General features: G+C 45.1%; 1 protein-coding gene across 4 annotated transcripts in view; it reads left to right on the forward strand.

Moving 5' to 3' along the window:
* Positions 1-18778: 18778 nt before the first annotated feature.
* cher (filamin A protein cher) overlaps positions 18779-27386 on the forward strand; it is a 106230-nt gene continuing 97622 nt past the window's right edge. For 3 of the 4 annotated variants that reach the window (XM_084591957.1, XM_084591970.1, XM_084591976.1), the window contains exon 1: positions 18779-18926. The gene's annotated coding sequence lies outside the window, so the exon portion shown is untranslated. The remainder of the gene's footprint in view (positions 18927-27386) is intronic. The other variant, XM_084591963.1, reaches the window with a different exon arrangement.

Consider the following 27386-nt stretch of genomic DNA (forward strand, 5'->3'; position numbering starts at 1 on the left):
TTCAAAACTACCACAGGCGGCTAGTGGCTCAATGTAAGCTTTCGTCAAGGGGTGCAGTGGCTAACGAGTTTTGGTTTGCCCAAGGTGGTGTCAAAAACCTTTTTTTTTTTTTTTTCAACCTATAGCATCGAGTAAGGCCAACTTTGTATCTACAGGAAAACCAACGGGTACTCGAGAAGGCACTGGTTGTCGAACTTCGCACGTGACGACGTTAGCAATGCGAAGGCTGCACTCTGCAGGTCATTCAGTTTTTTTTAGTTGCAGCTTTTGATAGACGCACATTTTTGTTTTATTTAATGAAACAGACTTTCATTTTAGCGCACCTTCAACAGCAATTGCTTAGAACTAGAAAACTTTCCTGCCCATTTATGAAGCACCACTGAAGGGTCTACTTGAGCAGCCCCCTCGCCACACCGAGCTCTACATTTCTATTTTAATGCATTAGAGCTATAAGAGTGCCACAAAGGCGAAAACTGTCGCGTCGGCTTATGTGCGAAGCCCTGTCTGAAAGGACTTTCTTTATGAGGTGTGTAGAGAATAAGCGATTACGAATTGGTGTTTTGTATAGAGAGCGTACAACTTGACAACTTGGCGTCATTTTAATATGTTATGAATCGTTATGCCCTCCTTGTATCGACCCTCAAGCGAGAGCTTGCAGTATCAATAAAAAAAAACTGATTAATAATAGGATTTAGGAGGAAAAAGCATGATTGCGCGCATAATAAGACCTCCAAATCTACAGGCCGAGCGGAGCGTGAAATACGAGAGCCGTACGCGCCAAGGTCACTATGTATACTCGTGTTGCGCCGGAAAAAATGCAGGCGGATAAGGCCGTCCCACGCACTTCCGCTTCCTTGTCGGCAACACCCTCCACTTCCCCTAGATAAAAGCTTCTGCGCCCACGCAAAGGTTCCTAATGCATTCATGCACAATCTTTCTCCACTTTCGATAATATTTTCTCCCCTTTGAATGCAGTGATTTCCCTACACACCCTCCAAGGCAAAAGCGGTGCCCCCCCCCCCCCCCCCCCTCTTGATGGTTGATTTGCTAGTCCTTTTCCGCCACTGTGAGTGAATGAAATTTAGGTATAATTATTCAAATACGTTAGCTACTCACCAATTATCGTCCATTTTCCTGAGGCGTACTACGCATATAAGAGCAAGCGTCGTCTTTCGGCGCCTGGTATCGAGCACCGCGAAACTGACAAAGATATCATTTGTAACTGACAGAAAACCAAGCAGCGCCGTGAGATGGTGCTCGTGTACAAGTTTATGCTGATCAGGCACGCAGTCGGCAATTTATTTCGAGAGGGGCCCAAAGAAACTTCCTGTACTGAGTAGACGAGAAAAAGGGGCGGAAAGGGGCTAGAGGAACATTCCCAACAAGAGATGTTCCTAGACCAAGAAAGAAAGCAGGAGGGGTTAGATCGCCTTGGGACCCCACCTTGGATCAGTGCCTAATACTGATATAGTAGTCCACGCTTCCTGCGCGCTGCATAGTTGGACTCGTGCAAACAGCTTTCAGCCGTCGTACTGAGTACTTCTGATGGCCGTAGGATACCAGTGAGATGTAGAGAATATTCGAAATTCTCGCATTCTTGACGCCCAGCCTCACGCGGAAGAGGATGGCAACGGCGCGAATTTAAAGGGCTTGCACAGGTTTTCTAAGCTTCATGTCATAGGGTAGTTTCGCGGTCATGTGTGCAGGATCAAAGTTTTTCTTTTTTCTTCAGTTTTTTATTGTTTTTTCTCTTTTCTGCAATGCAAAACTTTCTTTTGCCCCCCATATCTTTTATTTTATATTTGTTTAATCCTATTGTGCTTTCGGCTGTGCGGGCTGCGCAACGCTATTTTGATTTCTCATTTAATTGCACACGCTAACTTCAGTATACAGAGTGCCCCTGCTAAGAGGGACAAATAAATAAATGGAGAACTTAAAGTGTTTTTATAAAATTAAATCAAGCGAATGTTCATAATCAGCCTGACTATACCCGCTGCAGTATATAAGGCCTCTCCCATATATATCCAGTTAACCGGGTCCTGTGCCAGCTGCATCCTTGAGCCAGCTGGCACAAGAGTGCCCATATCGTTAGAAATTATTTAAAACATCAGGTACTATTCTTTTTTCATTTCGCCTACTGTAAGTCAATATTAACTAATCAACTTTTCTCACAAGCCTAAGAATCTCGCTCGCATTAAAAAGAAAGAATAAGAAAACAAGAAACAATTAAACCTTTAGGCCAACTTTATGACAAAGAGTTTGCCCCCTCCAAAAAATTATGTGGGACACTTTAGCTTCGTCTTTAAGGGAATGACGAGATAGCGCAGGCTACCAGCCAACATATAAAGCCCCTCTTAAACCAAGCCTTATGAATACACCAGTGTGTCCTAGGGGTAACGTGATCTGGCAGGCTGATTCCGGCATCACCCTCCCATATATGAAAGGAGAGGCCTGAGTTGGCAGCTCCTGCCAAACGTAACGTCAGGCAGCCGTACGTTCAGTTAGTGCTCGGCCATGTAAGCTGCCAGCTACCGCCTACCAGTGCTATGCTCGTGGATTTTCACTCCCAACGCCAACACCAGCGCCGGACACCGACTTTGGATTTTCGGTGAAAAGGCCTTTACCGCTGTCTCGTTAAAATCTTTAAAACACCGCGAAACGTATGAGGGTGCGAGTTGAGAGGACGACCTATAGAAATACATGTAAACACAACTTACCGCAACATTTTGCTTGGTTCAGCAGCGTTGAACCCTTCTCATTTTTTGGTGAACGTCTTGTACGACGCCCCGACGTCATGTTTCATGACACACTACATTCTCTATCAAGTAATGCTAGTCTGACGACTTGCGGGACCGTTCACAGCACGATAAACTGACCGCGCACAGTTGCAGACGACCATGCACCACCGGCGCTGTCGCTAGCAGACGCTACGGAGCTGGAGGCGGCCGCGGTGGGTATCGCCAGCTGCGCTGTCGTCTGCTGCAATGCGCGAATCTTGTTCGGTCCATATTGTCGTATGGCGTTTTACAACTGCTTTTTAAATGTAATTCTGTCTAGGATATATCACTGGAGCGACAGTATTATTAAGCTTATTTACCCTATGCGGCAGCATATCAGACTAAGCAAAACTGCGCGATTCGCTACACCCAGCTTGCCTTTTGGTGGTATCATGGATTTATAACACAGGTGATTCGGGGAGTTTTAAAAGTAGACTGCCTCTGTAATGTTCACCATACTTTATCACACACGTCTTCAAAACGCTAGTCAACGTTTAACGACCGGCCACCACTTTTGATGCTCTGCGAAATGAGAAAAATGTTCCGGTAAGTTGTGTTTACATGTATTTCTACAGGTCGCACTCCCAACTCGCACCCCCACATGTTTCGCGGTATTCTAAAATACTTCGCCACGGCAATGAGATTTCATATTTTGACTATCTGTTCTAGTATGGTGATAGTTGCTTTGTACCAAATAACGACATCACAGGTGCCCCGTGAAATGAGAAAACTGCTTTAAAATATTTCGATTCCATGTATTCCTATGGACGCTAACGCTATTTTTCACCCCCAGTCTGCTGCGGCGCCGCGAGTGCCCCCTTTGTTTGCAAACACGGTGTTGGTCTATAGATATATGAATTAGAATGGTAGTAAGTAAACAACTATGTAAGCACTCACATTTGTACGTATTGCGTATACATAATGCTGTCATCGCTTGAGGTCAGCGACCCCAGAAAGCATGGAGGATGATGCACTGTTTCAGGCAGACTTTATTGCTGCCCTCACTATGCCTTCACTGATGTTAAATATGCATAATATAAACTGTTCTATATAGACAAAATATTACACTGCACGATCTAATGACGACTGGTTTGTACCTCGTTTCCACACTAACTGTGGTAGTCAAATGCTTCGAATTCTGGTGCCCCAAATGCTTAAATAGTGTGTGCTAACTCATCGTTCATTAAGCGGTTAGAGTTTGAGCAAATAATATTGTTTTTTTTTGCTTTATTTTATATTGTCTATTTATATGTAGATATTCATACATTATTTTATATTTAGGTTTGCACTCTGAAAGTGCTACAAGGTGTTGGGTAACTCTCGCTACACTGACGTTGAGCCGTTACTTAGCAGCAGCCACAGCTGGCGGCGCCGCAGTACTAATGAATAACCAGTCACTAACTAGTACTAATTAGTCATTGCGCATGACTAAAGTGACAATGACGGGATATGACGTCATCACATGGTGATGTCACCAGCTATGACATCATGGCCATACATGACGTTATCATGACGGCCCAACCGGTCTTGTCTAATAACCAGAAGTGACATCATAATGGTCATGACGTCACGACTGGTGACGACGTCATCAGGCGAAGTTAACCTCGGGCGCACGACTCCCCGTCTTCCCCGGCATCCGTGCCGGGGGCAGAGAAGAGGGCGCCCATTTCCGATGGAAATAAAAGTTGTCCAACCAACCAACCAACCAACCAACCAACCAACCGACCGACCGACCGACCGACCGACCGACCGACCGACCGACCGACCGACCGACCGACCGACCGACCGACCGACCGACCGACCGACCGACCGACCAACCGACCGACAGACCGACCGACCGACCGACCGACCAACCAACCAACCATCCAACCAACCGACCGACCGACCGACCGACCGACCGACCGACCGACCGACCGACCGACCGACCAACCGACCGACCGACCGACCGACCGACCCGACCGACCGACCGACCGACCGACCGACCGACCGACCGACCGACCGACCGACCGACCGACCGACCGACCGACCAACCAACCAACCAACCAGCCAACCAACCAAACTTTGGAATGTATTCATTTCATTTTTTTTTTGTTTCACAGCTGTAACCGCTACAACGTGTAAAGGAGGCAGATCCCTCGTCAAACCGTCTTCTGGCTTTTTTTTAGTGTTCCCCTCAACACCATTAAGGTTAATGCTGAAGAATTGATTGATTGATTGATTGATTACTAAAAGTTACAAAATGATGGAAAATCAGATCGATCGTAGACACTTACTTTTTTTTTCAGCCTGACGTTTACTGGATAATGATCATGTTTCGGGTCATGTGCATTGCAATGGAAAATGTAGAAGTTGAGTCAGCGGCTGCGCCCGGCGTTCCAGCGCCGACATTTTCATTTTGTGTTCCAGTGTTTTGCATGGTTGGGCAGACCGGACATAATTTGAGCGCGCAGCCCGCATTTGTCGGGCGCAGTTGACTTTTCGGTAATTCACACACTGACCGACTGTAATAAGATAATATATAGATAAAATACCTATTATATAGTTGGCCTGCAGCCATAATTGATGCATACAAATGCGTCAAGTAAATTGCACGCAACAGCATACATTCACATCGACTATTCATAGCCCCTGTACCTTGTAATTGTTTTTATACGCACTCCAAGAAAGCAAAATTTAATCCGGTGACTCGGTTTCATTGTTAACAACCGTTGGTTTAATTAAGAAAAAGAGACATGAAAATATCTTTATACCATTGGGTATGCTGAAACGGAATAGCAAAAAAATAAAAAAGAAGGCAGACCAAAAGATGCCAGGAAACTAGTTATCGTTCGGTACCCTTTATCAGCATTTATCTTTACCGAAACAGCGCAAGAAGGGCGGAAATGTGGCCGCCTGTGCACATTGTGCCCACGTGGTAGTTTCGCTGTATGTTGTGAACAGTCAAATTATGTGTATGCTCTTATGTCGATCCTCGACTGTTCAAATGTGTTTGCTCTTAGCTCAAGACGTCCTTCTGTTAACCTTGACCCGACGCATTAAATAATTTTCTAGAGATGTGGGTTAGTTACTGTGTGGTAAAAATAGCATCTTCAGAGTTATTCCTCGCCTCCCCTTTCTAAATAGAGCTACAGGAATACCATCTAACTAGACTAGGGTTTTACTGCGGAGGTTGTTATCTAGAGGTTTTTTTCGTTTGGGCACCATAATATGATCATGCCCTTTATAATAATAATAATAATAATAATAATAATAATAATAATAATAATAATAATAATAATAATAATAATAATAATAATAATAATAATAATAATAATAATAATAATAATAATAATAATAATATTAGCTTATTGCTACAACACATTAACAAACATGCAGACTCGGGCCTGTCAGTCAACAGGAGACTTCTAGGACTAGGCACGGCATCAACAACGAGCGTACAGTTTTTGCAAAATTAGTCACAATAATTAAAGAGGCACTGAAAACATTCATAGAAAGCATACTGCACAATATATTAATAATAATACATACCATATCATACGACACCATACCATACCATACCATACCATACCATACCATACCATACCATACCCACACCTATACCCCATACCATACCGTATCATACCGTACCCCATACCATACCCCCCCCCCCCCGCCCTATATCATACCATACCATACCATACTATATACGGGGGGGGGGGGGGGGCGTCTTCAAGGTACAATATTAAGTCAAGGCTTCCGCGAGAGCTCTTCAAGCCCACGTCAGTTGCTGCGCAAAATACGTAGTCGAAAGCGTGAGCAACCTGATTCGCCCATAATTGGCGCACTCACGCGCTGAGCTTTCGATGCATTTATTGGTGAGTGTGTGGAGGGCCTGTATCACGACGTCTCTCTCGCACGCTCCAAGGAAGGGGAGCTCGAGACGCCTGATTTAGATACTTCCGCGCAAACACTCCAAGGTCATCGCGTGTGCGTGGCAGCACCTTTTTTTGTTCAACTTGAAATCGATTCTCTTAAAGATTTAATAGTTTTGTTTGCTGCTTCTGTCGTGGTCATGTACTGGCGACGCCACCGCATGGATTCTCTTACAGCTTTAGCAGTGCTGTTTGTTGCTTCTGCCGTGATTATACACTGGCAACTCCTCCGCAGCGGTACGCACTGCGGCCAAGGACTATGTACTTTGCGACTAGAATACGTGATCCTATTTCGACATACTTTTGGTGCCAAGTGCCGGCCAAGCACAGCCGAATTAAGTCAGTCGAGGCGTAACAACTGGGACACGTAAAAAACCAGCATGCTCTAGATTCTTTAATCTTGGTGTTTTTGTTTTCATGTTGTTTTCTCGGGTCCATTCTACAAACCTCCATAGCAAGGCAATAAGTGAGTGAGTGAGTGAGTGAGTGAGTGAGTGAGTGAGTGAGTGAGTGAGTGAGTGAGTGAGTGAGTGAGTGAGTGAGTGAGTGAGTGAGTGAGTGAGTGAGTGAGTGAGTGAGTGAGTGAGTGAGTGAGTGAGTGAGTGAGTGAGTGAGTGAGTGAGTGAGTGAGTGAGTGAGTGAGTGAGTGAGTGAGTGAGTGAGCGAGTGAGTGAGTTAATAGTGTGCCGTCTTTGTCAAAAGTAGTCAGGATTCCATAGGCTTGCCGGAAGTCGTCTTTCTGCAGGCCGGTGGCACTGCGGCCGCCAGCTATCGCTGGATGCAATGGTAACAGGTGTGACATTGCCTGTGCAATCGCTACCCTCCTCTGGGTGACAGCAGTTGTCCTGATGGCATGAGAAACGGTGAGGCTAACCTACACATTTTTTGACGACGACACTACCCACAGCAAGGAAGTAATTGCAAGTATTTCACAGTGCAAGCTGAATAACCCATTATAGCCTGCTTAGCTCAAGTAGAGCACTATAGCACAAGTCCAGGATCATGCGAACTCTTTAAATTGTGGGGCAGCTGTGGGATATTTTAGATACTGTTATTCACGTATTGATAGAAATGGCCTAAGCTTCCGATGCGTGTCAAGATTTTGCTTCTAAAGTTTGTCCTGCGCTCATAATAATTAAGACTGCCATAAAAAACAATGGGGTAGGTTTCTGAAAATGAATAGCAAAAAAGAAAAAAAAAACAAACAAGAAAACCTGCCGATAAAAGGTCTGACGGAAACATTGTGTCATATCGCATTGTTAAAAATATGTGAAACGAAATTACGTTCAAAAACTATTTAACAGAATGAGTCCAAAGTGTCTAGGTATCTATAAGCTGCACACAGACGCAAAGTTGAATTAGCAAAATCTCTAATCTTCTATCATGGTCATCCAATTTGCTGCGCCAGCAGTACAAGCGCCACTCTCTCGAAGTGGCGGCATGTGAATCCTCCACCATCCTGACGTGTCGTTCACCATCCATAGCTCGGAGGTTGTACTGGCGGCATTATCACCTCCCCCCTCCCTCACTCGGCTACCCGTCACCTTCCTCTCATAAATCACCAGGAGCTCCGCCCTCCTCCATCTATTCGCACGCTTAAATCAAAATCAGAGACGCGATACGAAGGCAATTAATGCAATAGAGAAATGTACATGTGCAAGCAATACTGCTAACGTAAGGTTTGTCACATGGCATCTTCTGAATTCCAGCCAGTTGGTTTTGATGCGATAACTTCGATTCACTACGCTGTAGATAAAGCCAGGTTTCGCCGTGTGTTTCCATGTGTTTCCAGCATTGCCGTGTGTATCCCAGATGCTGAACCACAGTCAAGTTAAAGGTCAAGGTCAAAGGTAAAAGTGAGAGTGTGCGAGGGGTGAGCCACACTGCGGGGCGCTGTGTGTCAAACTTGACGCGGCGCCATGGGAGTATAACCGCATAGCAGAATTCGGTGATTTTTCTGACTTAGCAGCGTGAAACTATCGCGACATGCTCGGTTCCGCCAAAGATGAACGACAGACATTCTATCTAATTTTATTACTATTGCAAAGTCAAGTCTGCGATTTTTCTCTAAAAAAACACGAAGATGCGTTGCATTGAGCCCTTTTACATTATTCAAACGAGAATTGTCATCTCCACTCATTTAGTCTAAAACATAGAACAAGCTCATTTCGTTGTGCTTCCTCTCTGCATCTTGTCTTGCATTAGGTAAGGTAGATATGGTACAAACAGCAGATGTATAGTGCAGACGCCTTAAATAAATAGATAAATCAATCAATCAAATCGCTTCTTGCAAATACATTTACCCTTAAATCCTTAAACTCTCCAGACGCCCCTCCGCATACAGCCTTGAAATACAGGACTGGGAAAAGTGAAGCAACAGAAATAAGTAAACGGAGCACGCTTTTACGTTCCAAGAGTAATCGCCTACCATGACGAAAAGGAAGGAACATTGTTTATCCATGCAAAATCGCACTGGGTCCTAATACCAACATGCATGCACCATAGGTGGCTGTGTCGCTAAGTCAATGCGTGGAAATTATTAGAAAGCAATAGCGGGTCCCGTTTACTTTTGTTATATATGAAAAGCTCCACCCAAAATTTTTCAACGCCGTTGAGTACCTAGTTGTTATGCATATCTCACGCTATTTAATAAGTTTACAAACTGACGTATAGCGAATATCATGGGCGCACCTTGAAAGTGTACCTGATATCTCACTTCGAGCCTTATACAGGTAAGCGTATCTACTTTATTCTTATTCGCGGAAAAGACCTACGAGGAGGGCACTTCCAGTCCCAGTGACATCAACACTGCTCCGGAGACTGAAAACTTTTGATCAGAACTGTCTGCGCTGTAAAAGTTGCGTTGCAGTTATATTTCTTACTGTAACTGATCGTGCACACTCGTTGAGACGCAGACTGGTGTGAGAAGGAAAGCGAACACGGCAAGTGTCCTGTTTGCGCAGCCTACGGGTGTAATTCCTGTCACGCCATGACTCCCCGTTATGGAGAATACGATACGCGAAATGGGCGTGTGGTCCTTAGACGCCGTGAAAAAAGATACGCCCCTCTCTCTCCCGATGATCCGTAGGCTGCAAGAGCGGCTCGGAAGTCACCGCGTGACTACGAAAACGTGACGTTGAAATTTGCATCTTCTCGCACCTGCCCGCCTGTGCCACAGCACGTGAGAAGCAGCTGTTTGGTTTCTCCACACGTTTGCTTCCCCTGCAGCCTGCTTTCAAACGAGTGACGCTGAAGGACCGACAACGCCGTCCACGGGGAGTGTGTTCAAAATTTAACGCATAAGTGATTGGATTTTCAGGACTCCGTCGAAGAAGGGAAGGCGGAGAGGGGAGAAATGTAGGACAATTATGATCGCTTAACGTTCTTACGCTGGAAACGAAATATTCCTGAGCAAGCTCTTCTGCACTTCGCCGCGTAAAAAGCTAGAGTACCTGGCTTTTTTACGAATGAATGAATGAATGAATGAATGAATGAATGAATGAATGAATGAATGAATGAAGGAAGGAAGGAAGGAAGGAAGGAAGGAAGGAAGGAAGGAAGGAAGGAAGGAAGGAAGGAAGGAAGGAAGGAAGGAAGGAAGGAAGGAAGGAAGGAAGGAAGGAAGGAAGGAAGGAAGGAAGGAAGGAAGGAAGGAATGAATGAATGAATGAATGAATGAATGAATGAATGAATGCAAATAAGTAAGAGTAAGCGAGTGAAGAAGTGCGTATTCTAGCCGACGTGTGTTCAGTGACTAAGCCCCCAGCAGTGGTACAGGGGTTAGGGCAATCGAATACTGTGCCCAGGGTGGCCCAAGGATGCGGGATCGAATCCCGGTCGTGATGGCCGCTGTTCGATGGAGGCGAAAAGCAAGGTGTCCGTGTGTTGTGCAATGTCAGTGCACGTTAGACAGCCCCATGTGGTCGAAATTTTCGCAGCCCTCCACTACGGCGCCCCTCATAGCCTGAGTCGCTTTGGGACGTTAAACATCATAAAAAAAAAAAAAAAAAACTAGTCAGTAACTAAGCCAATAAATGATCGAGAAAGCTCTTTATTTCGAGTGGGAAGCATACATAAACTCTATATAAATATTATCAAGCAGAAAAACGCCGCCCTGCATAAGGGCTAGCAAAGGTAAGATTCATAGCAGCAGTTAATGCGGTAACTCTTGCCGCAGCTATAAGAAAATTATCACACACTAAGCATGTCTTGAGTAAAGGAATTTTACTGATCCAACGTGATAAAATCTGGTGAACGTTTAATCTTTCGGCAGCTCATCGTTAGTTATTATAAAAAGTAAGCCGTGGCATCTTAACGAAAGAAACAGCGGCCAAAGAAATAGCCCATTTTGAGAACTACATACAGCAGGATAATGGCTCGATATGCAAGTATATTATTTGAGGATACCACAACGACGTAACCATAAAACCTTAGTGCAGCCATCCGACACGGTATAATAAAGCATAAAAAAACATGTTCCACTGGCCACAGAAAGCGCCGAAAGAAAACAAGCCTTTCAAGTGTTACCGCTCTGCTGGACTTTCTACTATAGGCACAAATGAATGCCTGCTAAGTTAAAAGCCTTCGGTGCAGTGCATTGCTCTCTTTTTTTGCTCGGAAAATTGTGGTCTCATGAAATTGTATTCTCTTTAAAGACAAATTATCACTCATACGACAAAAAATTGTTGTGATTTCACATTGTGAAGTTCAATGTAATGTTCAAATGTAATGTTCAGCCACTTATGCGAATCACAACAGAGAGAGAGAGAGAGGGGGGGGGGGGGGGGGGAAGACAAAGTTTTTATGAGCGCAAGGGTGAAGAGGTTGACTGCAGTAACCGAATCTGGTCTGCTACTCTTCACTAAGGTAAATGTGAAATAGAAAAGACGATAACAAAGACAGGGAAAAGGTTATAAATGACACAGTGACCTGTGTTCGTGGTACCGACTTCCTGTAGTTACCCCAGCTGCGCGGCTGCAGCGCCGTACTGCGGGACTTTCCGTTGCCTCGGCAGCGACGCCAGCATCGGAGGCGATTCCGTTCCACCTGCAAAGGTACAAAGCGAGGTCGTAGACGGGTCATATGGGTGACCCTTATCATGACTACCGTGTAAACTATAAGCACAGTGTCATGTCTATGCTTGGCTATAGCTGTTATAGCAATATAGCGTGGCAGCAGCACAAGTTTTTGGTGAAGATAGCAGCTTCCGGAATAATGTTTTCTTTCTAGTATGGGCTCAGCCGCGTCTAAAAATGGCCCAGACACTTTCACAATTGGTATATTATAACCTCCTGCAGCAGTCAGATGTTGAGGGCCAATAGACTGCTTTACCGTAGCTTTAATTTTGTCCAGGACTGTTAACTCTTCCTGCTGACGTACGGACGAGTGACCATCCGTGCTAGAAAAACCTGACGGCACAGTTGCTGGATGCACCTTGGGGAACTTCAAGCACTGAGTTAGGAAGCGTGGGTCCGAGTGCTGCTGCACATGCCAGTGTCGTACTCATTGCTCCGTAGACGCAGCTTGTACCTCGTCGGGCGAAGAATACCTAAGCCACCACGCAAAATAAGCCATCTAGGTGTCTGCCAAACACGTTCTTGGTGAACGCGGAGCTGTTGGACTCTGCGCAGCAGACTATACCGAGCCCACTTCTCTACGCGTGCAGATGGAACGTGTGCTGCGGCCGAAGTGCTGTGCCATTTGAGCAAACATCTTTGTCGCCTTCCTGTGATGTAGTGATCTCTCATGATTTTCTTTATCGTCTTCGTTTCCACCAATCACAGCTATGGTCATGGAATTTGAGTGTCCACCTCACGTGAATGAGATGCAAGGTCCAATCACCCAGGAGCCCACAGATGATACACTGGACACATGTCGTGTGCTCCGTTTTCACGGAGTGCAATACTTGAAAAAAAAAAATCTACAGCCCCACTTTGTGTAAAAAAAAAAAAAGAAAGAGAAAATGTATGTGATGGCGCTCTGAGAAAGCCGCCATGAGCCGTTAGGATTCAACATTATTATCATGATCTTTTCCGTCATCAGCTTTGGACACGAATTTGTACAAAGCGGGTAATGAGGGGAGCCTCACTCCTCAAACAACGCTTTCAACAATTGAGCGACGATAAGTCCGTAGCTGAAATGTAGGGCCAGCGGTCTGAAATTATTCTCCCTTTGTTCAAGTTTGTGTTTCGAAGAACGATATTCCCTCCTCTCTTCTATCGTGCTTCTATGCAAACCTTTCTCAATTACTAACCATGTCATGCACTTAAAAATACGCCAAATCCTAGTTACACGCCGTCGTGTTTTTGGCGGCATCAAGGGGATAATGAATCAACGCGGTCCGAGCACCATGTGCGCGAGCCCCGCGCACGGTGCAAGATTTAACGGCCTTCTCTACGCGCACGCAGAAGCTGGCTTCCTTCAACGCACGTGAGCTGTGCCAAAAAACCAGCCTCCCGGGACTTCCACCATCGTCAACGCTGGACAGTACTTACTAACCGTTGTTATGACAAGGTCGAAGACAAATGCCCGCAGCTTTCATGTCTTCATCCGCTCGCTCTATTATCGGATAGGACAAAAGCGTTGAATATGGAAGACAAACAAGTAAATCAGAAAGAAAGAAAGAAAGAAAGAAAGAAAGAAAGAAAGAAAGAAAGAAAGAAAGAAAGAAAGAAAGAAAGAAAGAAAGAAAGAAAGAAAGAAAGAAAGAAAGAAAGAAAATGAAGGATAAAACAAGTAAACCAAAAGCTATGAGAATCATCGAAAGAAAGAATGAATAAAAAATAATCACAGAGAGAATGCAAAAAGGACGCGATGCGAGCAAACTAGAAAATAGCGAAATAAAAGAAACAACTGCGAGAAAAAAAGAACGGAGAATGGAATGCAAGAGAAAGAACACGAAAAAATTATAAGAAATAAGGACGGTTTGTCTCCTAAGCAGGATGCCACCTTGACAGGCTTATTGCAGTGCCGATACACAGAGCTAGACTGCCGGGAGTACGGAGAGCAGCGGTGCTTTCAACGGTGAGGAGAATCAGTGCCAGGGAGGTGGACCGAAGTAGTGAGGCAGCACACGGTGCCTACTGGCAAACTGCCATACCATGCGTCTCGCCCCCTTCCTCCTCCTCCTCCTCCTCCTCCTCCTCCTCCTCCTCCGTGGACCGGTCGCTTCGGGCGCACTTTAGCTAAGCGGGCCAGGAGGGAGATAGTCGTTTGTCTGCGACGGTTATGTAATCCCTTTGCCTCAGCGTGTCGGTATCGCGCAGCGGGAGATACCTTCCACTCGATTTAACTTGCCTGACGTGGCGGCAGTCTTGAGGGCAACAGCCATGCGCCACAGAGCCGAGCCACCCTTCGTAAAATGAAGAGGGGAATCGGGAGGGGATGATGTGACACGGTTGTCTAAAGAGCTGAAAACAGTGAATGGAGAATCAACACTTGTCTCTCAAGGATGTCTTTGGCGAAGCGGTGTGAAAAAAGAGGGCTCATACTTAACTTTCTTGTTAGCTTTTAAATAGACCTTAATTGTCACGAATATTATATTTGTAGGACATCTTGGTTTGTTGTGATAGAAATACTAGTTTTACAGCGTGCAGGGTTATATCGGGTATTGCACGATGACGCGCGATGGATAAGGAAAGGAAACAAAGCAGCCACAGCTGGTGCCGCACAGAACTAATTAGAGATAACCTGTAGAGGTATTTCATTTGTATGATATTTGCATAAGGACTCACGAGTGTCCACCCAAGCGCAGTTAATCATTATCATCATCATCAGCCTGACTGTACCCACCGCAGGGCGAAGGCCTCTCCCATATTTCTCCAGTTAACCCGGTTCTGGGCTAGCTGCATCCACTTGACCCCTGCGAACTTAACCTCACCCGCCCACCTAACTGCCTGCTACGCTTTCCTTCCCTTGGAATCTAGTTTGTTACCCTAAGCGACCATCGGTTACCTTCTCTTCGCACTATACATGTCCTGCCAATGCCAATTTCTTCTTGATTTCCACTAGAATGTCAGTAACTTGAGTTATTTCTCTGACCCACTCTGCACGCTTCCTATCTCTTAATGTTACCCCTACCATTTTTCGTTCCAGCACTCTGCGTTGTCCTCAACTTAAGTAGAACCCTCTTGGTTAGCCGCCACGTTTCAGCCCCATAGGTGAGTACAGGTAAGATGCGATTGTTGTATACTTTCCTCTTGAGCGATACCACTAAGCTGCTAGTCATAATCTGCGAGTGCTTGCCAAATGCGCTCCATCCCAACCTTACAGCTACAGTTATACAGCTGCAAAGGAAAGTCATACACCCTACACAGAAACTTCGTAGTTAAAGAAAAAAAGTCTTTTCTGTGCGACGATAGAACCCGGAACCACCACTTCTCAAGGGCACTCACCCCACAGGCTGAGTTAATTAGGACGGCTTGCAGATCAGGGCCCGTATTCAGAGTTTGCGTAATTTTCAGAAGTGTCGTTTTCTCCGTTTTCGCCCTCATGTGATTGGCGGAAACGCCGCAATTGGAAGGGATGGAAACTGAATTGACACCCGGTTCCGGTGTTCCCATCAATCAGACGACTCAGGGTGAGGGCGAAAATGACACTTCTGAAAATGGCGAAAGCTTGGAATACGGACCCAGCAATAGGGTGAAAGCGAACTGACCAATAACCCGAAGTAGGAACGACCGGAGCCACGGTTCAGTATATATAATAATCTCGCAAGATTGACTTGGTTTATGATAAGCGCGTAGTTACTAATTAGCAATCATGAAAAGCAGTCATGTGGTGGAAAGAAAGCTTGTGCAGATGATAGAAGTACGGCTTCTCTAGAATGGATGCTAGTTATTTCTTATTGCAAATCAACTCCACAGGAGATTCCCGTAAACAATGTACATGGTTATTTGTATGCGGTAAACTTGGCTGGTGACAGTGATAGCACGAATGATGCTTGCGATGATGGTGGCTATATTGCGCCATATGAGCGCAGTAATAAGGAACTTTAATATGTCATATGAATTCTCCCGAAATGATATACTGATAACATGAAATCGCATTGAATTGTTATGTTGCTGTGTCTTGGTATGTATTGGATGAATTCTTATGAATTGAAAGAGGACGTGACAGGAGCTGATTGACCGAAGAAACAATAAAAATGCTAAATATGCGGCCATGCAGCTGCTTAAAATTGCAGGGAACCTATATGTTATATCAAATGGCTGCACTGAACGAGCTACAGCTATGCATGTAGCTAGTTTATTTTTGCGTAGCTTAGTCTCTAAAGCGACCACGGATCCCATTGCTACGGTGTTATCTGAGAGCGGCATAAGGCCTTAACCCGACAGTGCATTCAAGACACAGGACGATGGACATACATGGCGTTCGGTTAGTGAGGTTGAAAACATTTATGCTACACCGCTACTAAAGTGGGCATTTATTTTATAAAGAGTCTGCTTGGGACGTAAAAGTATAAACATACAAGTCCAGTTTTAAGTTAGGCTCAGTATGATATGCAGATTAGTTTGTATTTATTTAGCCTGACTAAATATAGGTAAACATACGCAGAAACAACGGGCAATCTGTGGCACCTTAGACAAGCGAAAGCGACTCTTCAAAAAAAAAAAAGAAAGACTGTTTACAGCCAGGCAACCATATCGCTCTTTTTAAAATAAGGCAGTTTCGCTTGTTTCTGCAGCCCGCTCCAGGAATGCACTGAAGCTTAAGCTCCAACTGTAGCACAGAAAAAAAGAAGAAAGTGATCATGAAGCAACGGCGGGGTTGTGCACGTTGGGGACGACGGAATACACATTACACGGACGCTTCCAGCCATAAAGAACGCGCCGGGAGGCCAGAGTCAAAATATAAACGAGCCTCCCCCACACCGCGAGCAAGGCAGGAACCCTCTCCACCGTCTTCTCTGCAAAGAGGCGCTTTGCGGCCGCGCCGCTATATCTACCGAGGCGAGTCGCAGCTGGCGTAGGACTCGCGCTGTTTTGGCTGGCGAGATTGAACGCACCTCCGCGATCACGCTAAATCTGACACGCGCTGCAGGGCTTGATTCGGCGCGAGTGGAGAAATAATAGTGAAATAGAAAAAAAAAAGCAAACAAAAAGGGATAGAGAGATGTGTTGGCTGTAAACCAAAGGCCGATGTTCGCACACTGTTTTTGCGCCGGTGCTGGCAAATGAGTCACCATGCGATGGGGGCGGCCGAACAGAATTTTATAAACAAAGCAGATTCTTCACGATAAAATTAAGTTTTAGGCTGCTCCTGTGAAGCGGCAATGAGTTTAAAGCGCTTTTATCCGATGTAAGGTGTGCTGTATGTTCTGAAGTACCTCTTTAAGACGATGCATCCTTACCATATAGCGTACGGGCAGCATTCTTCTTGACATGGGCGACCCATTTTCACAGTATGATGGAACAAGAAAACACATCACCAGAGCTGAAGTGAACGGCAAGTTTAGCATTTTGCATGTGAAACGCAAGCATTCGTATTCAGGTCGTTATAACACTAGTCGAGAAGATGCGCTATTCTACAAAAGCGCATTTGATTCACAATATAATATTTGCCCGCTCTGTTAAGTAAAGCACATTGAGGTATAGCCACTTTTACACCAGTTTGATTCATATGTGTTCAAAGAATGGCAACCTTTAGCCCGTTAGCCTCAAGTTCCTTCTATTATGACCAACTTCAAAACGTTCTCACGTGTAGAAAAAATCTATATGATGAAAGAAAAACCGCAGCCATTTGGCAGCTGAAATTCATTGAAAACCAAACAGGATCGTGCACTTTTGTAAACCAATGCGCTTATCATAACGCAGGTTTTTGCTTCGATAACTACATCAGCTTCCGACGCAAGCGTCCGCTGTGGGGGCTTGTAATGCACCGGTTAAAGCGTGTTGGCACTGCGAAGTGTTGCCGCATGTTCACTGCCTTTTTTCGTCACCTTCTTTCTTCTTATTCTTTTGCACATGCTTACGGTTGTGTTTTCTCTGCAGCGATGGCGCAACGAAACGCCGCGCCATCTATGGACAGTTTCTTCAATGTAGCGGGAGGACCTGGGGCCGAATTGAAAGGATTTTTCCACGTATTATGCGCACTCTAACCGTACTTCCTTCGCGATACTGCTATCGCATTTGATCAAACCGATGTCTAGTGGTACATAAAGAGGCAATTATCAGAAACTCTACATGAAGACGGCGATTTTTATCGGTACGTAATGAGACGCGCCATCTACTGAATGAGCCTGGAAACAAGCATCCACGGAATGCCGTAACAATATCCCGTCTCTGTTTGTGTTGTAAGGAACCGTCTCTTTGCAAAAGTCCTTCAAGGCGTTGCCTCATCTCGCTCCCTCCACAAACCGCTTCGATTCGTGTTTCCAGACGATTCGCGCAGTGAACCCCGCGCACTGTCCTCGACAGTCGTCGCCTCTTCGTTGACTCGTATCAGAATAGCGATGCTTGCCACCCCTCGCCCTCTCCAGTCTCCTGGGGAAACATCGCCGAGACACGACAATCAAGGGAGAAAGCAGAGGGAAATGGCAGATCAGGACACACGAACCAAAGCGGAGGAAAGGGAAAGAGAAGAAACTTTGCATCCCACATCCGTTCCTCTTTGCTGTCACAGCGCTACTCGCGCGGTTTTGCCCTGGGCAGTGACAGTACCTACGTAGCATCGCGACAGCGGGTTACACGTGACGTAAGCATCGCCATTTTGCTACACACAGGCGATGCTATTTGGACAGGTTTTAGAAAGGGGCGTAGCGCGAGCTGGGGTATAGCAGCTACGCCAGCACGGGATCGCTCGGCCACGGGTGTCCCCTGGACTCGCTGACGACGGCGACGTCTGGTTCTCAAGTTCGGTCGGGCCAAATTAGGCTCCTCTGGCGGGGGAGGAAAGGAGCCCGTCGGGAGGGACTCGGACGCGACCGCTATTCTTAGAGCTCTCGCCGAGAGAGCGCGAGGGAGACGCAGGCGTGCCGCTGTTGTCGTCACTGCAGCGCCGCCTGGACCCTTCACGGTCTGCACTGGAGGCAGCGAAAAGCCGACGCGGCACGACGCCTTGGGACAAGCGTTAACTATACGCGCGCGCGAGCTCAAAAAACGCTGTTCAATCGGTGCACAAGCCGGATCTCCGCTCGGCTTAGTTCTCCCCTCATCGACAGCCTGTGCAGCGGGAGGAGTTGTTGAGTCGTCCAAGTGCACGACCGGGACTCCCTTGGCCTTGCGATCGGACGCGGCAGGTGAGAGGACTCAAGCCATGTGTCTCGAGTGCGGTTATGAGTCGGGGTTCGAGACTGCGGTACCCCCTCCCTCGTCGATGAAGGCGTTTCACTGACAGTTGCAAGTTCGAATACTGCCGCGATGACAGCGCGATAGGTGCACTGTAGGGCATGGATTGGGCGTAGCTATCACCCTTCAGATGATGCTACTGACTCGTGACGTAATTTAGCACTTTTTTTTTGGTTGGTGGCCAAATTCGAAAATTGCTCTGCAGATTCCTTGTAGGGCAATTTATTTCCGAAATTGATGTGTGGCTATGGCCGAAAGGCCAGGATGCATTCAGAGTCGTTTTTAGAAACACGTCAGTCGGTGACATCGCTTAGAGATTGGCTGCGCGAGACACCTGTGCTGTCCAAACACGACAACCATGAGCTCTGGCCATCCACGCACATATCTTACAGGAAATAGCGTTAACAATACGGTCTCCCTTTCCTCTGCGTTGAGAGCATTTGGATACACGGCGGACCTTCTTGTCACGACGTACAGGACATAAGGTTTTAATTTTGTGTTTTCTTTGCGACTGTTTCTAAGTAATGTATGTTTATAAGGACCAGTGCTTCAAACCATACAGTACATGAACAAGTCTCTTTCGGTCTTCGTTTTTGCATAAAACCATGGTGGTCTTTAATGCCTTCGCGACAAAGCGTGTTCGTTATGTAAGCAGATTTAGGGCGTGCGAGAACCTTCGATGGGTGACGTGTATGATATCCATTTATAGATATGCAAACAAACAGGGAGGTTCCCCTGCACTAACATCGCACATAATTCTAGCGCTTGTCTGCGGCGCTTACTTTCCGAAAACATTTTTCTGGTAACTTGTCAGTTAGAATAAGCAGTTTATGGTAACCTCTAGGTGCAAAAGCAAATGCATTTTAATCTCACCCTTTATCTTCACTCGTTGCGAAGACTTCCTTTAGCAACATTATATAGTTTTTGCCGCCTTTCTTGCTTCGAAATTAGCATTCCTTTAACTATTTGTCTTCAGTTTGTTGCTGCCCTTACCGGTTATTAGCCGTGTCCGATTCCCATCCGCGCAACGCTTTTAATGATTATATTTACTGTGTCATTCTTCACTGGGTATCATGATAAAAATAAGACGTATATCCGATAAGCAGCGGATAATCCACTTGCTTTTAAACATCGCGACATGCATGATGCTTTTCTTTCTGGGGGTTGTCTACTTTCTTTCACAAACACGGCAGGGCACGAAGCTTAAGTGATCATGCTTCCACTTTGGGCAACTCGCTTCTTTGTGAATTATCGCAATAAAACAGTGCTGTTGGAACTACAAACTATCACCTTGACACCTTGTTTTAGTATTTCTTACTTACGGCATAAGTTGCCAGCTCTCATATATTCGTATCGACGGATCTATGAGACAGCAAAACTAGGCATAGTTCTTCCTGTCGTTATCTCCTCTTTTCGTCCCACACATCTCGGGAATGTAGCTGGCGACACTCCAAATCTGCACGGTTCGTAAATATTTTACATTTTTAGATTTTACAGAACGTTTTTATACTTTAAGCTGTACACGTTATAAAAAAAAAAAGGCGAGATTTACTGCTGTCATTCGTTGCTTCCAGAACAGCGAGGCACAACTCAAGGCACCGCCCACAGAGGGAGAATTTTTGGCTGCGCTGCTGCTATTGTAGGTTTAGCATGAGCTCACCAGCCTTAAATTACACTTTGAAATCTGAGCTTGTGGGCAACAAAAAGCCCGTTTTTCATTTAATAGCAGCACATATATTGCGATCTGAAAAGAACGACGCAATACAACGTCGAGCCAACAAAGACAGCTTTAACATCCACGGTGTCAAAATCATTCCAGATGATTCACTACGTCGCTCGTTATAGGAAAATGTTTCAGTGCGCCATTTTTATCACACTCCATGTATGCTCGCTCTTCCGCACTGAAATGCAACAGACTCGCCTGGTATGAAACGCTATTTGAAACTTCGAGCAATTCTCCGCTGTTTGAAAAAATTCGGCTCAAACGGCAGCCAGTGCGGAGGCAATGCGCGTTTCTTTTGTGTTGTCTTTTTTATGAGGGCTGGTTCAATTACGCCTCACTTTCTACTCTTGTTTTTTTCTTCATCATTTCCTGCTTTTATTCATCCTGTCCTCAGTTCGTTTCCTCAATCTCCTGCTGCCGAGCAGAGCGTGGCCTGGTTGTTGCTTTTCTCTGTTCTTTGTTCCTTTTTTAATAATTCTCTCCTTTACTTTCATCTTCCAAGGTGTAGTGAAGGGAATTTCGTTACGGAGATATGTGTGTGGCAGTAAGGAACGTCGTCGCATGCTTTTATTTCTGTCTGCCTATTTCTTTTAAATGAGGTTGGAAAAAAGTTGCAAGTGTTTGACAGCAGGTTTGTCGATTTCTGACGAACACCTCCAATGAGGGAACGTTGAAGAAATGTACTTTGGAAGGGATCAGCCCTCATTAAGAAACAGTGTGCCTTTTGATGTGCTAATAAGCCATGGTTTGTGAATGTAGCCAAAGGAATTATCGTGAGTAGTATTCACATTGCCGCACAGGTTGTGACAGTCTCGTCGCTGACAGGTAGTGAACATGCGCTGCGTCTTGAGTTTCTGTCCCTTTTGAGAGGTATGCGCAAGATACTAGAGCAAAAAGCAATGTTGATCGCTTATGAAATGAAAGATTCTACTATCTGCTCCTGACTTTGCGGAAAGTATCACTTGCGCGTTAAGTTAGTCAAAACGTGTTACGAACTGCAGTTCGGTCGAACCCATGATATCACGTTCTAATTATTAATTTTGGTTACGGTGATTCGTCGCCGCATCAAATAAATGGATTTTTTTTTTGTTTGTTTCGATGATTCGTCTTTCTCGCATTTTAAGAAATGGCGTCTCACTTCCTTAAAATAATATTCCAAAATAGTTAAAACGTTCGTACCAGAACCACTTACAATGCATTTCGAGCAATGCCAGTACCCGAAAAAAAAAAGACAAAAGAAGAGAGTTTTAGACTTTAATTGGAATAAATGACAGGAAACAGAAATATCGATTGTCTCGTTTCAGTATTTGGTTTACCCCAGCATCTGGCACTATTGCATGCAGCGTTTTATTTCTCCTTATGTCAGACAAGACGAAGCCAACAGCCGAACTTGCTGTCGGGATTTAACGCACGCCACGAGCCAGGGGGCACGACCGTGCAACTACCCGCCAAAGGAGAACCTTCAAGCTGATCGCCGGCAGAGTAGCGACGCAGAAAATAGCGCCCAGAAGAAGGTGCCTTATCTCGGGGTTGAGGCGCTCCGTATACTGTGCTTGGAGTTGTGCTTGCGAGCAGCCGTTGGGGAACCTGCCAGCTTCTCAGAGGAGATAAAAGGGCCATTTAGAAAGAAGGACAGTGTTGCGAGGAAAGACAGGTGACGTTAAACGGCACTCTTTGCCGTCATCTCGGCCTCGAGCTTCAGACGGGGCTCAGTAACAATGACGTACGCACGAAGGAATCCAGTGGTTTGTTAAGGCTGCCGCCGCCGCCAGTAGGTCGCAAAGAGAACCAGAGTTTGTAAATAGCGCAGAGTGGCAGGAAACGGTTGCGCAAGCCACTGTCAATCATGGTAATGTTTGAATGCCGTCATCGTTTCGTTTCGTCGCATACCTTTTCCAGCCCACTATCCCCCTCCCCCTTTGCATTATTTGTTTTGACGGGGCGTGGTCAAGTTAGTTATTTTGTTAATATTTATGAGGTTCATACTAAAATGCTGAGCAAGGAATTTTTTCACAGTAGCTTACGCTGCAACGATAAAAGTGAACGGGTCATAGTATTCTTGAGACATATGCTCATTTTGTCAATCAATTCCCATTTCTCCACACACAAGCCCACACGTGCGCGCGCACGCACGCACGCACACACACACACACACACACACACACACACACACACACACACACACACACACACACACACACACACACACACACACACACACACACACACACACACACACACACACACACACACACACACACACACACACACACACACACACACACACACACACACACACACACACACACACACACACACACACACACACACACACACACACACACACACACACACACACACACACACACACACACACACACACACACACACACACACACACACACACGCGCGCGCACGCACGCACCTTCCCCATTCATTGGAAGATTTTAAACGGCCCCCTTCGGTAGAACTACGTTCCAGCCTTACACGGACGATGATGACACATTGCGGCACGGATCACCTTGCACGGACGATCTCTGGAGTTTCGTATTCTTACTCGCATCTAATGCTTTGGATATCAAAGGTCACAGAAGTCCGATGCAGAGAGGTCCCGACTCTCAAGTGCACTTGGAAAAACCCCACCTCATTTTATCAATTTTTCCCCCTCTCAAGCGATCAGTTAGAGGGAATACATAGTCTTGCTACGAGCTCACTTTTCTTACAGAATGTTTACAGCGCAAAAAGCGACGGAGCTTCTCCATATTTTCACTGCACCGAGCCGCGTTTATTTTCTGTTCACATTTGTGTAAATAAACCGAAACCATACTTTCCATGTAAGAACGTACCGTGCCTATGACTCTGGCTGTTTGAGGCTCAGTTTCTTCGCTTATTATTTTTTTTTTTCTCTTGTTTTTAGTATGCTAAAACTGAGACCACTCCCCACCCAACGAGTTTACCAATCTCTATATGGTTTTGCGCTACATCCACGTATATCCTCACACGCTTGTGTGAGTTGTGGCAGGTGATAGTTGGCAGGTGACATGGCCGGGCTCTGATTGGATGGCGGGTTGCGTGACGTCACGAGGCCACGTGACATGGATGATTTTTCAGGCGCCGCCAACTAGGGCAGCTCCTCTGAGATGTGAATAAAACGCTCTGAGACCCTTGGATCCTGAGCCAGACACACTACACCAAGGCTACGGAGGCACGTTAGTAGAACTTTCTTAAAGAGGGGGTTTGTGTATAACGTCGGGTGGGCTCTTACATAACGCGGCAGTATACGAATCTATGCTGATGGGCATGTGCGAGATAATAGACGCACAAATTAACAGATGAATAATTAAGCGAGTAGCAAAGTGTACTTATGCGAACTAGGATCCGGAAAAGCAGACACCAATGGGAATCATTACTGTTGAGTCACACCCTTAAGGGCGGGGCTTAAGTGGCCCCTAAAAGACAAAACGTTATTGGCTACATTGCTTGTAAGCACGTGTAACACTGAATAAAACCATTCTAACAATACGTAACCAATGCAGACTAAGTAAAATCAAGATAAATATAGCAAAAGCAAAATAAACAATCAAAACTATGGTTAACAATGAGTACATCATTCGCACTTGGACTGACCAAACTATATTGTATTTCGTTGCTTCCTTTAAAAAAAATCTAGTTTTGGTGCTGCCATTCTATTTTTTTTAACAGTCCCATTTTTGAGATTTAAAATGATGAAATCAGCTTTTATAACCATTCGCAATGTAGAACAGGAAATCTTGCTTCCGATAATCTTTGCAGAAGCCGTGAAGAGATTTTCTTACGACGAATTTTTCGGTCGTCGAAGCACGAGCGTGAAACAAAATGGACACGAATTTCCCGGTGACTCAAGCTTTCGCATCTCCTGAACTAAATATTGTGCCCAATTTCGAACATCATCGATGCTTCATCAACCTTTGTCGACCTGGTTTCTTTGATGAGCGCATTAATCGTCTCCTTTAGTGGTTTTCGTCACGCCGGTCCGAGAATGACCACCTCGAGGCTCATTGTCAATACTTATCTGGACATCATTAATATATATGCTCCATCTTCACAATCTACTCAAGCTTTTTTATAACACCGCATGCATGCGGTGTCATCACATGCTGAGGACTGTCATGATTTCATGCAGCTGAAATTTGATGACTGCAAAATGCCAAAACGGAGTGCCGTGAACAGCCATTTTGCTAAGCCTACCGATGGGTACGTTGATAACAAATGACAATCGATTATTTGGTGAGAGATGGCACCAGCAACTGTATTCTTGTGCGCTTTCAGCCTTGCGTACAAAATATTATGTCATTGCATTCAGTATGAACTGTATTAGAATGCCTTTGAAACACCATGGGTGTATCGAAGGAGAGGGGAATAATTTAAATTTATAGTCATAATGCAGCAAAAAAAAATGCACAAAGACAACTCGGAAAAACTACAAATAAAATGAAAACCAAGGTAATGAGGAGGTAAAAAGCCTTAGTAGCACACAAATGCATAGTTTTCAGAGATAGTATTTATTAAGCGCGTGTCAAGACCTAGGTGTCGATAGTTGAAACGGGCAAGTAGTTCCAATCGTCGGCCGTCTTTGAAGCATTTGAGTCAAAAATGAATTGGCCAGATAATATGGACTCTATATAACGTCATTGATCTGTGCGGGGTTATGTAAAAAAAAAAAAAAAACAGCTTAGAAATAACATCCCGTTTTAGCAGCTGATTATGATATCAAACATCATGAAAAGTTTGCATCCGTGATAGCTTCCTATATATATTTAGGGAAAGCTAGGAAATATTACGGCAACTTTCATTGAAATTCGACAGGAAATACAGAAAACGTTGTCCAATAACGCGCACTGCTACTGTGGGCCAATTATAATTCTTAAAGATTTTGCCATAGTTCCGGTACAAAACACGCATGTTTAAATTTTTATCGCACTATGGCTTCCAGTAGAAGATTTGAAGGTGGAGACACTTAAAGTTTGTTGCCAAATTTTCTAGGCGAACATTTCCAACTCATCAAACGAATGCGACAACTGGTAGGTCATTACTCAGCTTTAAAATGATTCTGCTGCCCTCAAATAAATCAGAAAACGAGTCATGATTTAACAGTAAACGTGTCTTGGTTTTGAGAGCCTTACTGATTGTTGTGGACTTACTTTTAGAGATCAGCTACGGTAAAACTGTTTTTTTACAGTATTAAAATGCAAAAACATCATTGCTGTGCTATTGAGTGCCATTTAATTAGAACAGATCTAACTAGTATATAGAAAGCTGAAATTGTGGAAATACTCCATTTGTAAGGGCATGGCGCGACAGAGTTAATAGATAACGTTTGCCGGCTCTCTTTGCAAATCCTTCTTAAGGTACATGTGCTTTGCTACCGGTTTAACCAGTAATCTTTTATGGTTTGGTTTACAGGGTTTAACGTCCCAAAGCGTCTCAGGCTATGAGGGACACCGTAGCGGAGGACACCGAAAGTTTCGAGCATCTGGGGTTCTTTAACGCGCACTGACATCCCAAAACACACGGGCGCCTTGCTTTTCGCCTTTATCGAAAAGTGGTCGCCGCGGTCGGGATTCGGTACCGCATCCTTGGACACAATAGTCGAGTGCCCTAACCAATGCACTACCGCGCTGGGGCAGTGACCCCTTATTTGTGCCTCTGTTAATTCGCACGCACTCATTAGCATACAGTCGTCAGATACATTATATGGGAAACCACTTGACATAGATATAAATGTGCAAGTCCGGCCGTGTCACGTGATCTCGTAACGTCACGCAACCCGACGACGATTCGGAGCACGGTCATGTCACCTGCCAGAGTAACTTCCGTAATTTTTTCTCACAACTGTCATTTAACGGCACCACGTTAAAGCAACAGAGGTTTGTTAAATTTTCATCAAACAACTAGTTATCAACCTTTCTCTCGCTACTGTTCTGTGCAAAACGCTAAATATTCTCCCACCACGTTGCTTAGCAGCAGTTTAAGAAGCAAAATACTTGAGCATCGTTTTGAATACCGGGAAAGTATGGACAGACAGGGGCTAGTCCCCACCAGTCTTGGGCACCTAACCTAATATGCATTCTCGAGAAGGGAAATGTCACTTCCTAGAATATTCGACCGAAACAAGATCGACAATTCGCGACTGAACTGTACAGCCATTAAACAATACAAAAACAAAGCAACAAAGCAGTAAAGAGCCGGGAAGAAAAAAAAAGGGGGAGGGTGAGAGCTTGTGGCCATTGATTTACTTGCACTCAAAGTTATAGGCCGGCAGCATTCAACATGTTGCACGTTCGAAGGATACGGAGCGCAACAGTACGACCTATTTCAGATATAGAGATCGGCTGTGTGGAGTTTCCAAAAATACAATAAATACCATACCTCCAGCTGCCACCATGCAGCACATGCGCTGCCACTAGGTCATTCTGATCATATCCCAAGGACCCATGCATTCATATCAGGCTCTCCGACATCAAAAGGCAGCGAAATAACTAAAATAACAAAAAAAAAAATAAGTAAGACAACGAAAAAACCAACCTCAATAACCCAGCATTGTCAGCAAAGCGAGTGACAACGATTCATACGACCCTCATCACGTGTTGTGAACGACTGCCATACAGCTTGAGCCATAAAGCATGCAGTGCCCAGTTTGCGGTGACAA

The sequence above is a fragment of the Amblyomma maculatum genome, chromosome 1 (genome assembly GCF_055883805.1).
Source record: "Amblyomma maculatum isolate TAMU_Amacu chromosome 1, ASM5588380v1, whole genome shotgun sequence".
Classification (NCBI taxonomy): Eukaryota; Metazoa; Arthropoda; class Arachnida; order Ixodida; family Ixodidae; genus Amblyomma; species Amblyomma maculatum.